Below are 15445 nucleotides of genomic sequence, written 5' to 3'. Positions count from 1 at the left end.
AGTCTGGGCGACAGAGTGAGACTCCAACTCAAAAAAAAAAAAAAAAAAAAAAAGAAGGGGGGAAAAGAGAAAAACTAGAGCAGTCGTTTCAAACTTGAGTATAAACCCGAAGAACTTGCTGATGCACAGATTGCTGGGCTAGAGCTTGTATTTCTAGTGAGTATCCAGGGCATAATGAAACCCTTACTCTGGGACTACACCGTTTAGAACCACTGAACTGGCGCGAGCTCATTCGTTGTATGAGAGCAAATGCGTTGAAGCAAGTGATCCGATTTCAGGCCTCCCATGTAGATATTTTTTATTCTCATTCATATTAAAAAAATCAAATAAGCCCAACCTTCAAGTCACACAAAGCTCAACATCACGAATCCCTAAAAATCTACTAATTCATGAGTATTTATTCAGCCCAACTTATAAACTACCAGTGGTTACTCAAAAAATTTTGTCATAAATTAAGGTCATCACATTTATGAGAACCCAGGATTCGCAATCATTTCCTTGTCATTATGGGTGGCTGTGTGTCCATTTAGATGATCTGTGACGATGCTAGTTGAAATAATAATCCCTTTTATAAGGGCTGCATTAACAGGTGTGGTCGGATTTCCTTTCCACTTTGTTGGTTGGGAGCATAAATCACAACTTCTATGGAAGAAATGTGGCAATTTCTTACAAATGAATATATCTTAGGATGCAGTATGTCCACTCCTAGACATTCATATTACAGATATAGACACACACACGTAAAATGGTATATCCAAAATTATACATATACACATATATTCAGGTATATGTATGTGTACCTCTTTTTACAAGTAGCAGCTGTACATATTGTCTTGCACTAGGCTTTTTTTCATTTAACAATGTATCTTGGAGAGTTTAACATTCATATATATACATACACACATACTTTGCTCCTGGAAGGATACATTAGGGTCTTACTAGGGGAGGAAGGGTAATTGGTGACAAATCTTTGATATACAGCTTTTTATACTTTTTGGATCTACAAATGCAGCACTTATCAAAAATGAAAATGTTGCAGCTCTTTTAGAATTTGTCTATCAGGTTTTCCAGCAGAATCTTCCTCTACACACACACACACACACACACACACACACACACACACACACCCAAAATGGAAATTATAAAATTAAATAAATCAAATAAATAGGTTTATCTCTTTTTTCCCTAGAGAGATCAGTCAAGAAGGAATTCATAAATATAAACGATACAATACTGCCATTCTTTGCTTTTCTCAGAAAGAAATCCTAGTCCTAACTGGGAATATTCTGTGGAAAGTACTTCTGTCATATTTCTAAATAAAGAGACACTCTTCTTGTCAAAGACAGGGATCCTTAGACAATAATGATCACTTTTAAAGTTATCATTAAGGCCAGGCTCGGTGGCTCAGCCTGTAATCCCAGCACTTTGGGAGGCCAAGGAGAGTGAATTGCCTGAGCTCGCGGGTTCGAGACCCACCGGGGCAACTTGGCGAGACCTCATCTCTACAATAAATCAAAAATTAGCTGGGCGTGGTAGCGCGCGCCTGTAGTTCCGGCTACTTGGAAGGCTGAGGCAGAAGGATCGCCGGAGACCAGCAGGTGGAGGCTGCGGTGACATAGTGAGACTCCAACTCAACAAATAAATAACTAAATAAAAATAAAGTTATCATTAAGCTAATAGGTGAAAATGTAGTAGAGATAAAATTAGCCTGAAAAGTCCTTAAATAACTCAGAAAGGTCAGTATACATAATTTTGTGTATCTAACATTACATTATTTTATTAGTTCTTTTACACTTGTTAGGTAATATTTTTCTTTTCTTTTCTTTCTTTTTTTTTTGAGTTGGGGTCTCACTCTGTCGCCCAGACTGGAGTGCAGTGGCCGCTCCCGGCCACCGCAGCCTCGACCTGCTGGGCTCCGGCGATCCTTCCGCCTCAGCCTTCTGAGTAGCTGGAACTACAGGCGCACGCTACCACATCCGGCTGATTTTTTGATTTATTGGAGAGATGAGGGCTCACCAAGGTGCCCGGGCGCGTCTCGAACCTACCACCCTGAACGCGCCCGATCTCGTCTGATCTCGGAAGCTAAGCAGGGTCGGGCCTGGTTAATACTTGGAAGAGAGGCAATATTTTTCAATGGTCCTCAATTAAATCTTCAGTTGTGTTCTCAACAGAGAATCCTGCGAAGTAAAATTTGTGAGGGAATAAAAATTCGGTGTGGAGTGAAACATGAATAAACTAAAATCAACGAACAAAATTCACAACCATGATAAGTGCTATACTGAGGAAGCAGGGATCAGGAAAGATAAAAGATTTACTCACCAAGTAAAGTGTTACCCATCATCTGGGATTCCTGCAACAAAATAAAGATTAATATGCCGACGAGGATGGGACTCGAACCCATGCGTGCAGAGCACAATGGATTAGCAGTCCATCGCCTTAACCACTCGGCCACCTCGTCCCATAGAAACCTACTCTACTCAATTTCTTCCTCCGTGTGGGACTCCCAGTCGTTTTGCAGCAACAGAGTTGAATTGCTTTTTCCTATTTTAATTTTCACAACTGCAGTATGAGTCAGGCGTCTTAAAGTACATTTCACAACCACCACAAAAATGACAGACGGCAGGTAGAGTGGTAAAGTTACTTGGCAAATACCTGATAACAGGTTGAACCCGTGCCTGGCTCACATTGTTAGACGCAAGTAATCCTTTCTTTTTTTTTTTTCCTGACCCGGTTTCAGCCTCCTCCCCAACCCCCGCCGCGCCCTGCGCGCCCCCAGAAACAAATGCTGGGACCTACACCAGGTTCTTCTGCCGCTGTGTTCTGTTTTCGAGGGTTTGATTTCCGACTTCCCCACCTAAGTTTGTCCCAGGATTCCTCTTTTTCAGATGTACCAGAAACTCTCCGATTCCTTTTCATTTGCTTCTGTTATAGGCCTGAGAACCCAGAGACGCCATCCTTTCTCTTTTGTTACTTCCTCTACGATTTGGCATTGATCAGTCTATGATAAATCACCAACAGGTGAGAATTTTTTTTTTTTTTCTTTTAAGTAGAGACGCGCAGAAGCTCGCTAATGGAGCTCCTCTAGCTTTGGTGAGGAGGGCGGGAGAAAGTCGTTTGTGTCGTAAAGCCAGATTGGGTCAGCCTGTATGCTACCAACTCTGGGAAGGGACTGTGGGTGGGTAACCCCCGATGGAGCAGTCGGGATGCAGGATCACTAACTCCAGCCTCCACTTGGGAGGCCGAATTGAGTAACCCCCAACGTCCCTTCTGGCTCTGACACCCTCAGTGATAAAATGACCGTTAAGAAAAGAAGCCTCTTCTATTCGTGAGAGTTTCTGTGCTTTTTGATATTTCGTGCAGAATTTTGGAAGGGAAGTTTTTTTTTCTACCAGAATGTTGGCACTTTCCCCTACCTCTGTTCTCAGCTTTGTTGGGAGGGACTCTCTTTTTTTCTGTCATCTTTGTTTCTTTGCCTAATTTAAGATACCTTTAGTCGGCATAATGGCAACCAGGGTAACTTCATCCACAGTACTGAATGAAACACTCTTATTTGCTCCTTTGAGTAGGGCAAGTATGTTGTAGTTTTTCTAGCACTTTGAGTCATCCACTGTCCCTCACACTCACACTTCAGAGACTCAAGGGCAACTTCATTTCATTCAGTAGCTAAGGGAAGATTTGAGGGGAAAATTTCAGCTATTAACTAAATAATAGTTTCACTGAAGTTTGACTTAGACCACTCTCCTTCCAAATACAGGAGAGGGATGTATTTGTTTTGGTCATCGTACTACACCAGTGTCAGCATAAGCAAACAATAACTATTGTTAAATAAATTAATGAAGCATACTAGATTCCTAATACAAAATCTAATCACCAGGATCAAGGTACTTAGAAATAATATTTTAAATTAATTAAACCTCTTAGATTAATAATCCTAGCTCTTTAAAAAAATCATAAAGTTGGGATGAAGTTAAATAAGTTAATCTCACTTAAAATGTTTAGAAAATTGTCTTGCAAATAGTAATTGCTGTGTAAGTCATTTGACATTATTGTAGTTGTTTTTATCAGTAATAAAATAAATGACACACACACTACTCATTAGTTACATGCAATTATGTTCAACAAAAAAAGAAAACTCGGTAGGAAAAAAAAAGAACCAAAAATTATGTATGACTAATTCACAGAAGGAAATCAAATGGTTGATGAATATATTTGAAAATGATTCCCTGAAGTTATATGTAAGGATATGCCATTTAAAACATTAATATTTCACCTTCCCCTATTCTCTCTTTAGGTTTCTGAAATACTGTCCATGCAAGTGTAAATTGGTTCAAAGAGATGGAAAAACAATGGCATAAAACCTGTCAAAATTTATATTCATTACCTTCCTTCTTCCTCTCTTTCTTAAACCCAGTATTCAATCAAGTAGGAGAAAATTTTGCTACAGAAATACACTAGTGTGAAATATATAGATACATATATATGTATATACACATACTCACTTATGTATAGTACAATGGAACATCACTTTTAGTAGTTAAACATTAAAAACTACCCAATGGCTACAAAAATGGAATACTTAATTAAATTATGATTAGGTGAAATGTTAAAATAGCATGTGGTCATTACTAAAAATAATGCAGATCTATATGTAGTAGCTTATAAATATTTTCCCACTTTAAAGTCAAAAAGAAAAAGTTGCAGAACAATATGTATAGTACTATTGTTTGCTTAAGATGATAGAGAGTTTAGATATTTAATACCAATGAAGATCATTTAGCATTAGCCTCAATTTCATGAAGTTTCTAAACTTAGATCTTATTTCATACTTTCTTCCAAGGAGTATTATGTATGTGTGTGTATATCTAGTATTGTACATACAATCATTGTGTATTTATTTTTTGAGTTAGATTAAGTGTTTTAAATATAGTCCAATATTTTCAAATCTTATTTGGCATTTGCTTATTTTGTATATACTGGGAATGAAGGTGGTATGAACATTTTGCTTCTTCTGAAAGGCTCTGATTGATATAAAAATTTTCTGAAGAATATATACTAATTGTTAGCCACTGGTATCTTTAGGAGTAGGACTATGAAGCTTTTAACTTTTTATATTAAACATTTTTTGCAAGATTTTACTTTTTTCTTTATCATGAGTGCATGTTACTTTGCAATTAATTTTTTGAAAGTAAAGATAAATTTAAACAAATTATTTAAAGGTAGAAGAGTGGTGAACAGAGCCAAATGCCACTCACAAATAAAGTATGCAAGCAAAATTCAGCACTACCAACTTTGTGCAATGAAGTTGCTGTTCACCTAATCCTTTAAGTCCATCTAAGAAAATGACCACTAGATTTAACAACAAAACCATTTAAAAAATGTATGACCAGAATAGAATTTCATTTTAGCATCTTGCAGTTCAAGTTGACAGACACTAACTCTAAGAGGTCTGATTTCACAGACTACTTCAGGACAGTGGGAAATAGTCTTTTAATTATGTTTTATAGCAGTGATTGTAATTGCTATTTTTTAACCTCAGACTCCTGTCTAGGTTTTTTTCCCCACCAAAGCATCCTAACTTCATTTTAAAATCTCACTATACTACATGACATCAGGACTATATTTCCCTACCTTTTCTCAGTGTGAATCTGGGGTACTTTTCCCATTTTTACAGAGAAAGCATATGAGTTTTAGAAAAATAGACCTGATTACAAACCCCTCTGAAGCAGAGTCTCAGCAGAATTCCCATGTGGTGGTCTGCATTTGTTTCCTGTGTTTCAGCTTCTTCTCTCATAATCTGTTTATCTATTTGACTCTTCATCTCTGAGATCCTTTAGATGATCTCTCTGTCCTCTGTTCTTTCAGGTTTTCTCTCCTTTTCTACACAAACAGGTGTGGCTGAATCATGGAGTGGTCTGGAGGGTATTGTTTCAGCTTGGACCATTTTTGCTAAGATCAATTTTTAATATTCAATACATTGCAGAAGGATGAGAGTACAGCAAATTTACTAGGAAACAAATCTGTAGTTTGAGCATGATTAAATCACACCATCCATCAATTATGCATCAATTTATCTTAACAGTTATTTAACAAATGTCTCTTGATTTCAGACACTGCTATGCACAGCATATACTGTCTAGTGGGGAAGACAGACATGAAAACAAACAAATAAAAACCATAAATAAGTACATGATTACAAATTTTGCTAGAGCCGTGAAAAACTACAAAATATCATGAGAAAAGTCACAGGGAGAATTAACTTTACTGGGAGATTAGAAAAGTTGTCTTTAAATAGATATTCATTGTGTGAATTTATTTAGAAGAAAACCTGAGGGAAGAGTAGGAGATAGGTAGGAAGAACGTGAAGCAAAGGGTATTCCAGGCTGAGTGAAAAGTATGCGTGAAGGTCTCAAAACAGGAGGAACTGGGAAAGTTAGAAAACTGAGAGAGGGCCAGTGTGACCTGAACAGAAGTGAGCAAGAAAGATAGGAAATGACACTGGAGTTTGGCCAGATCTCACAGGCAATGAACACCATGTTTAGGACTTAAATACTGTACTACCCCAATTACAACAAGAATCTACTGAAACTTTGTAAGTAGGGAAGAATGTGACTTATTTAATTTTTTTGGAAAGATTATTCTGGCTGCCCTGGAGAGACAAGGTAGTTAGGAAAGAGACATGAACAGACCAGTTGGGAAACCATGGCAGCAGTCAGCATACAGGGTGGTGATGGCTTGAACTAGGAGAGTGGCAATATGAGTGGAGAGAAGTGGATACATCTGAGATATATTTTGGAGATGAAATTGTAGAGACCTAATGATGATATGGATATATACTGTGAAGGACAAGTAGGGTGAACAACACATCCTTGTTTGCTGGGAACTTGTCTGGTTCAGAACCGCAAGTTCCACATGTCTGGGAGGATCCTCTCAGTACTAAGGAAACCTGAATAGTTAATGACAGGGAAGGACCAAGGATGAGCCTCATGCTTCTGGTTTGAGAGGAGGGGCAAATGGAAGTAGTGTTTATTAAAACTGGGATGATTTGGGGAATAGCTGGTATACTGGGAATGACAGTTTAGTTTTTGCATGTTAAAATTTGTCATAAATCCATGCAGGCCAAATGTCTGAATTCAGATATTTTTTCCTTCTTAGAGTTAGGGGATAAACTTTAAAAAAAATTTTCTTTAAAAAAAAATTTTTTTTATTTTAAAAATGTGGGGTACAATTCATGGTTAGGTATACAAATATTCATTATGCAGGTAGCCTTGTTAATGAGGTATGCCCTCCTCCTTCCCTGGCAGTTTCCCACTACTGTCAATCCCTTTCTTATAGTATTATGATAATCGTTCAAGGTCTCCTCCTGAGAGAGAACATGTGGTACTCAGTTATTTGCTTCTGTGATAGATCACTTAGTATTATAGACTCTAAGTCCATTCAAGTTGCTGCAAAGTTCATAATTTTGTCCTTCTTTATGACTGTGTAATGTTCCATCATGTATATGTACCATATATATTTTTTTAATCCAGTCCTCTTTTGATGGGCAGCACAGCTGGTTCCATGTTTTTACTATTGTGAATAATGCTGCAATAAACATGAGTGAGCAGGTATCTTTGTCATAGAGTGATTTGAGTTCCTTTGGGTATATTCCCAGAGAGCAGAGCCTATTCAATAAATGCTGCTGGGAAAACTGGCTGACCACATGCAGGAGATTAAAACATGACCCCTACCTATCACCATACACAAGAATCAACTCTAAATGGACCAAAGACCTAACTGTAAAACCTCAAACTATAAGAACCTTAGAAAATGCAGGAGACACCCTTATGGAAATTGGAACTGGAAACCAATTCCTGATCAAAACTCCAAGTGCCCACGCCATACGGGATTAGATAATAAGTGGGAACCTCATCAAACTGACAAGCTTCTGCAAAGCCAAAGAAACCATCAAGAGAGTGGGAAGACAGTCCACAACTGGGAAAAAATATTTGCCAACTTTGTATCTGACAAAGACCTAATATCTAGGATCAATAAGGAATTCAAATGTGCCAAAAAGAAAAAAACAAACCGCCCATTACAAAGTGGGCAAAAGATGTGAATAGGCACTTTTCAAATGAAGACATAGAGCGGCCAACAGATACATGATAAAATGCTCAGCCTCAGCCGAGCTTGGTGGCTCCACCTGTTATCCTGCACCTTGGGAGGCTGAGGTGAGTGGTTTGCCTGAGCCCACGGGTTCGAGACTCGCCTGGGCAACTTGGCGAGACCTCATCTCTACAATAAATAAAAAATTAGCTGGGTGTGGTAGCGCACGCCTGTAGTTCCAGTTACTTGGAAGGTTGAGGTGGAAGGATCGCGGAAGCCCGGCAGGTCGAGGCTGCAGTGGCTGCGAGCGGCCATTGCACTCCAGTCTGGGTGACAGAGTGAGACTCCAACTCAAAAAAAAAAAAAGTGCTCAGCCTCACTAGTCATCAAAATGCCTATTCATATCTTTTGCCCACTTTGTAATGGCTCAGGCAAATTAAAACCACAGCGAGATACCACCTGACTGCAGTCAGGATGGCCATCATCAATAACTCAAAAAAACAACAGATGCTGGAGAGAATGCAGGGTAAAGGGAACACTTCTACACTGTTGGTGGGAGAATTTGTTTTTTTTAAGGACTATAGGAAATATCAGATTTATATCCATTCTGGGGAACTGTCTTTCCTCATTTAAGATTTTAACTGTAAATAGTTAATATTCTGGAATTTCTAGTTTTTTTTAGTAAATCTAATTTATAGGAAATCATTTGCTGATTCTTTGGTTTTTTTCCATTTTTAATGACTTTAGTCTTTGTGTTGTTCTTTTATCTAAATACTGCAAGGTTAAGTTTACATATTTAATTTATTCAAAGCAATAAGGAAAAATTTTTAAGAAAACCTCCAATTTTGCAAAAGTTTTGACAGTCAATTTGTTTGAATTCACACTAACTGTAATAAAAATCTATTAGTAGATGTTTGCTTAGTAAAGGTGGCAGGTCAGCTTTGAAGACTGAAGACCCTAAGTGCAAGCTTCTAAAAGGGAGTGTATTTTGACTAAAATGATGTTCTGAGTTACTCTAAAGAGCCATATGTGAAATCTAGGGAAAGGAGACTGTCAAGAGACAAGTGCAAGGCAGCCAAGTAGAGCAGAGAAATGAAGGAAATACCACACATTGTCATGAACACAAATATTTAAGTGACTCTGTTCTTGAACAATATTGCTGATTAAGCTCAAAGTAAATAGCAATAAGATCAGTACTTAAAATCGGTCCTCACTAGGAAAATTATCTTGCTGATTATGTAAGCAAAACTCAGCACTACCAACTTTGTGCAATGAAGTTGTCGTTCACCTAATCCTTTAAGTCCAGTCTAAGAAATTAACACACTGATCAAAATAGGATAGAAGACATCTGAGAAGTCAGTTTTTATTAGACATTCTCACTGAATAAGCAGTACATACACAGTATTTTAAAATTCTATCTCCCTTACATGTTAAGCCTTTTTGGATAAAATGATATGACATCTAGATTTGCTTTAAAATACAGGAAAGGGTTAGAATGTATATAAAATGAGATTGGCAAAATATTGATGTATATATGAGACTACATTATATCCTAGTTCTACTTTTTGTTTGTTTAAATTGTTTTGTAATCAAATGTTATAGCATGATTCCCTTTATTTCATTACATAAACATGTCAGATGCTGTGGTCCCTGCACCGGAAGAATTAATAAAATGGTCAGGAAAGTATCAAGTAGATAAGCAAACACATATATAACTATGCTGACAAGGAAGGCTGAGAGAGACTTAATGCCCTGTTTGTCGGGACTTTCTCATCGACAGATAAGAAAATACAAAAGAACTTCAAAATTGAAAAACATCGCCACCCATGGAGTTCCAAGTCCACGGGAAGCTCTCTCTGCCCCACAGGCCCCAGCTCCACTCCGCCCGGGAAGGTTCTGGTGGCGCCCCCACCCCCACCTCTTTACTTTCTCCCCAGGGAGTGCAGGACATGGAGGAGCACAAGTTGGCGGAGATGCCACTAAACCTGACCTGCTCCACGAAGTCTTGCAGCGGCAGGGGCAGGAGTGGAGGAGGGCCTCTCCGTAGGTTTACGTAATTCCTGACTTCTGTCTTCCAAGATCCCTCCTAGCTGAGCAACGATCCTGATGGCAGACACCCACAGGGCACAGACTGTGCTGAGCGCTCCTCCAAGCGCTTTACAGCATTAATTCATGGAATTCCAGAGCCACTCTTATTTATTGTACTACCTCTCAGTATTTCAGATGCAGGAATTTAAAATGACTTCCCCCCAAAACTCTGTGGAGACATAATCGAGTTTGAGTTGGAGAGGAGGAGGGTGAAGCCAGTGGTGTCAAAAGATTAGAAGCAGAACAGAGCGCTGTGAAGACCAGAAGCCACTATTAGGACCCAGTTTGCCAAATACCAAAGGAAATCTGTTCAGTGCACAGTTGAGAGCATGTCTCGATTTCTCTGGTGGCTTTCAAATCAAGTTACTCTGGGCCTCTGTTCATCCAGATGGGGAAAGTTGTATTTATAACTAGCTCCGCCTGCTGTCCAATGGCAAGGGAGTCCGGGCCCAAGTCCTGTTCACCCTCTGCCAGATAATTGCATGTCCCTGGACAAATGGAGAAGAGAAGTCAAGAAGGACAATTGGTGTCTGGGTGTGGCACACGACTGTAGGCCCAGCTATGCAGGAGGCTGAGGCGGGAGGATTGCTTGAGCCCAGGATTTCCATGCTGCAGTAAGCCATGATTTCTTCACTGCATACCAGCCTGGGTGAACAAAAAAATCTGGTGAATTGTAAGGAATTTCGGTGGTGGTGACGTTCTCAATGCTGTTCTCGCCCATGTTGGGATGCGCAGTTGCATTGCTGAAATTATCAGTCTATGATGTGAGATCCCAGAAAGCTGCCTGAATTCTCCCTTCTGTTGAATACCCTTCGGTTATTTCTGTGGGCAAACAAACTGTTAGTAGAGGTACTTGACATTTCTGAAATATTCAAAGATGCAAAGGGGATGAGAAGGACCTTAGGGTAGTTGATTACCAGGCAAAGGTTCCGATATTTTCCAGTGTTAACATCTGACTCCTAGCAGAGCCATTATTTCCCACTCGCTGACATTCCCACGTACCTTTTGGACAGTCCCAAGATCACAAACGTTTCTCTCAAATTGCCCCCCTCCTCTGTTCCTGGTGGACCATAAATAGGTAAAATCTGGTAGGGAGCGTAGCTCATATGCTCTTTCACCAGAAACAAGAATGAGTTGGATGCAGAAAGAGCTTTGTGAAAATTGATCCAATGCTGCAGTGCCCTGGGGTATTGGATGGACCTTGGGATTAAGATTGCCAAATGAAACCCATTCTGTAGTTGAAGGAATTGCTTTCCCAGACTGTCTCATGAATCAATGCTCACTTATTATTTTAATCACGTTTATTTTCAAAGCTGTCATGTTACCTTTTAAAAAAAATAAATTACATAAATTCCTAAAATTCTTTCTTTAACAACACTTTTAAGAGAATACAAAACTCTCATATCTCTAGAATTCAAGAATAAAACCCTACAATATTTTTCCTCTTTCCATTTTCCAGAATTGTCTAGTTGCCCTTACAGAAACTCTTTGGTATGGCTTACAATATTTTATCAACTGAGGGTCAGGCTGTTCCTTATCAACAGTTTTTGTTGATTGATAACCCAGTGCTGAAGGTTGGGAACAGCATTTCCACTGAGATAAGAATCCCTTATAAGAAATTACATTACACTTTGACCCTTGCCCGTTTGTTTTATTTGGTGTTTGAAGATAATTCTCAGAGAAAATATCTGCTTCTCAATGAATTGTGGGAAGAAGCAGGCCAAACACATTCTCCTTCTCCTCTCTCAGATGATCTTCTTTCAGCAACTGGTCTTTAGATGTCTTCCACCTCTTTTATTTCCGTTTAAAATGCTCTCTAGGCGGGCGCGTCAGGGTCGGGCCGGGGCGCTGTAAATAGCGGGGCAGGGAGGCGGAGCGGCGGCCGTGCTTGGCCCAGAGCCTCCGACACTTTAGACTCGAAGCCCCAAAACTTTTCGGGAAGTGCTGCCGCTCCGGAGGCATGGACGGAAGGGGAAGCCGAGGCGGGAAGCGGCGGGAGCCGGGGAGACTCGAACCCGCGGCGGGGGCGGGGGCGGGGGCGGAGTCCGCCAGAGACTCGCGCCTCCAGCGGGTCCCGCTGCCCCGACGCCCCCGGGGTCCTGGGGCCCGGTCCCGGGTGTTGCATGCGTGGCGGGGCGGCGGTGAGCCGGAGGCGAGGATGGAAGGCTTAAAGCTGAGCGACACGGAGCAGAAATACTGCTCGGATCTCCTCTCCTACTGCGACATCGAGAGCACCCAGAAGGCTGTGGTCAACGGGCGGGTGCTGGAGCTGTCGCGGTCCGCGCAGCTGCCCGACGACGTGGTCCTGCAGGTCCAGGAATAGCTATACAGAACTTTGGAACACAAGGAGTCCAGAAATGAGCACATATAAATATATGAGTAGCTTTTCAAGTTACTGGAGAAAAGATCATGGAGCTTTGTGGTGCAAAAAGACTCGGTTATTTTGGAAGAAGTCAGTTCTACATCGCTTTGAAACTTGTAGCTGTTGCCCAGTCTGGTTTTCCTTTAAGAGTGGAAAGTATAAATACAGTAAAGGGCCTTCCTCTGCCAAGATTTGTTGCTTCAAAGAATGAACAGGAATCTCGCCACGTAGCCTCATATTCTTCCTATTCTGAAAATCAAGGGTCTTATTCTGGTGTAATTCTCCCACCACCTGGTAGGGGGCAAGTGAAAAGGAGTCCATAAGCCATGATACAGTTCAGCCTCGTACATCTGCAGATGCACAGGAACCTGCATCCCCGGTAGTTTTACTACAGCGGTCTCCGCCAACTTATCCCTACACGTGGAGGAAGCACAATCGTCATCCCAGTGGGGGGGAATAGTGAGAGGCATCTTGCAGGACCTGGACCACTTTGATCTCCCTTTGGTGAAGCACAACCAGGTTCCTCTCCTGGTGATGCAGTGTGGTCAAGGCATTCTCCACCTCCACCTCAAGAAAACTGGGTCAGTTTTGCAGATACTCCACCAACCAGTATTCTTTTAACCATGCATCCTGCCTCTGTCCAGGACCAGACAACAGTACGAACTGTAGCATCAGCTACAACTGCCAGTGAAATTCGTAGGCAATCCAGTAGTTATGATGATCCCTGGAAAATAACAGATGAACAAAGACAGTATTATGTAAATCAGTTTAAAACCATTCAGCCTGATCTAAATGGATTTATTCCAGGATCGGCAGTTTTTTACAAGATCAAAAATTCCTATTCTTGAATTTTCTCACATTTGGGAACTCTCAGACTTTGATAAAGATGGTGCGTTGACACTGGATGAGTTTTGCACTGCTTTTCATCTGGTGGTTGCTAGAAAGAATGGCTATGACTTACAAGAAAAACTTCCCGAAAGCTCAATGCCCAAACTGATTGATTTGGAAGATTTAGCAAATGTTGGGCAACAGTCAGGTGAGGTAGGTTATTCAGGCTCTCCTGCCGAAGCTCCCCCAAGCAAGTCACCACCAATGCCGTCGCTAAACCAGACATGGCCTGAGCTGAATTAGAGCAGTGAGCAGTGGGAGACATTTAGTGAAGGCTCCTCGAGTTCACAAACTCTCATGCAATTTGATTCTAACATTGCACCAGTTGATCCTGACACTGCTATTGTTCATCCTGTTCCTATTCATATGACTCCAAGTAAATTCCACATGCAGGAAATGGAACTTAAAAGAACTGGCAGTGATCAGGCGAATCCCACTAGCCCGTTACTTGTGAAACCTTTTAGAAGAAAATAAGATAAATTCGTCAGTGAAATTTGCTTCTGCAAATACCGTAGCAGATGGTACAGTCATTCAGACTCTTTTGCTTCTGACCCAGAACAGATCGGGAGCAATGTAACTCGTCAAAGGTCTCATTCAGGAACACCGCTTGTTAACACTGCACCACCACCTCCTCCTCCAAGGCCACAGCCCTCTCATTCTAGATCATCATCTTTAGATATGAATCGGACCTTTACAGTCACCACAGGACAACAGGCTGGATTTGTTGCCTATCCGTCTGCTGCCATGCCTCCAAGACTACAGCCCTCACAGGCTCCTGGTCCCGCTGTGCCTCACCCAGTAGATGCCGATGGCCTTGTAACTCACACTAGTACCTTACCTCAGCAGATACCAGAACAACCAAATTTTGCAGATTTCAACCAGTTTGAGATATTTACTGCATCAAATGTAAATGAAGAACAAGATGATGAAGCCGAGAAACATCCAGAGGTCTTGACGGTTGAAAAAGCTTCTGATCCTGCAAGTTCTCTTCGAGTTGCCAAAAAAGATAGTAAAATTGAAGAAAAGACAGCTGCTAGTCCTCCCGCAAATGTGAGCAGAGGCACAACACCTCTTGCTCCACCACCTAAACCTGTTAGAAGAAGATTAAAATCAGAAGATGAATTAAGGCCAGAAGTTGATGAACACACACAAAAGACAGGTGTCTTAGCTGCTGTTCTTGCATCATAACCTTCTATTCCGAGATCTGTCGGGAAAGATAAGAAAGCTATTCAGGCATCAGTTAGACAGAATGAGGAAACCAACACAGTTCTGGCTAGATTGAATAGCGAATTGCAGTAACAATTAAAGAATATCCTTGAGGAGAGAATTTCCCTGGAAGTTCAACTGGAAAGACTTTGCCCATTCTCTCACCTCTAAGCCAATTGTTGTTAACTGTGAACATACTCATTTTTAAGTGGTTTTGGGTTCAAAGCCAATTTGGAGACCCAAACATTCAGCTCACTGCTTAATTCAACCTTAAATTTTATGATTCTGTTTTGCCCTAAATGTTCACCATTGTATTTAAGTATCATTTATTTTTTAATTTCCACAATAAAAGAGTCAGTATGACTTTTTCTGGGGAAAAAAAATGCTCTTTTTCATTGGGATGCACTCAGGCCTTTCAGATAGTGGATGGTGAAAGGGTGAAATGGCAAAATAGAAATTTTAATGAAATAGTCTTAGCCAAAGAGTAACCATTTTAACATTGTTTAGTTTTGTCATGTTTTTCTAGTGGGTCACTTTACCCTCTAGTCATTAGCCAAGGACAGAACTGTTTTCTCAGAGATAGCTATCGATAATTTAAAGCCCCCTCCCCTAGCCTGCTTTTACTGTTTATTTTTCTATTCCCAGTCTATCTTTTAGCCATAAAGAACCAGGATGACCTACATGACACAGACACCTACCACCACTATGGCAACAATCAAGTGACTAACCCACCCAATCTGCCTGATGTTCATCATCGTGATGTCAGTACCTGTATTTACCTGCCCCTTCATGTGACATAAAACAGACCACCACCAATCA

General features: G+C 40.6%; 1 protein-coding gene, 1 non-coding gene and 1 pseudogene across 2 annotated transcripts in view; 1 reads left to right on the top strand and 2 right to left on the bottom strand.

Moving 5' to 3' along the window:
* ZSCAN9 (zinc finger and SCAN domain containing 9) overlaps nt 1–2053 on the bottom strand; it is a 23250-nt gene extending 21197 nt beyond the window's left edge. The window contains exons 1-2 of the mRNA XM_008063771.1: nt 2049–2053; nt 1486–1495 (exon numbers count right to left, since the gene is read on the bottom strand). The gene's annotated coding sequence lies outside the window, so the exon portion shown is untranslated. The remainder of the gene's footprint in view (nt 1–1485; nt 1496–2048) is intronic.
* Nucleotides 2054–2376: 323 nt separating this feature from the next.
* TRNAS-GCU lies at nt 2377–2458 on the bottom strand. Its single transcript has one exon. It is a non-coding gene; the product is annotated as a tRNA-Ser (tRNA).
* Nucleotides 2459–12328: 9870 nt separating this feature from the next.
* On the top strand, nt 12329–14797 carry LOC103266125 (annotated as a pseudogene).
* Nucleotides 14798–15445: the final 648 nt, after the last annotated feature.

This window comes from Carlito syrichta, unplaced genomic scaffold, assembly GCF_000164805.1.
Source record: "Carlito syrichta isolate Samal-C Ts95f unplaced genomic scaffold, Tarsius_syrichta-2.0.1 Scaffold307028, whole genome shotgun sequence".
NCBI classification, from domain to species: Eukaryota; Metazoa; Chordata; class Mammalia; order Primates; family Tarsiidae; genus Carlito; species Carlito syrichta.
This window is presented reverse-complemented; position numbering and strand designations above follow the sequence as displayed.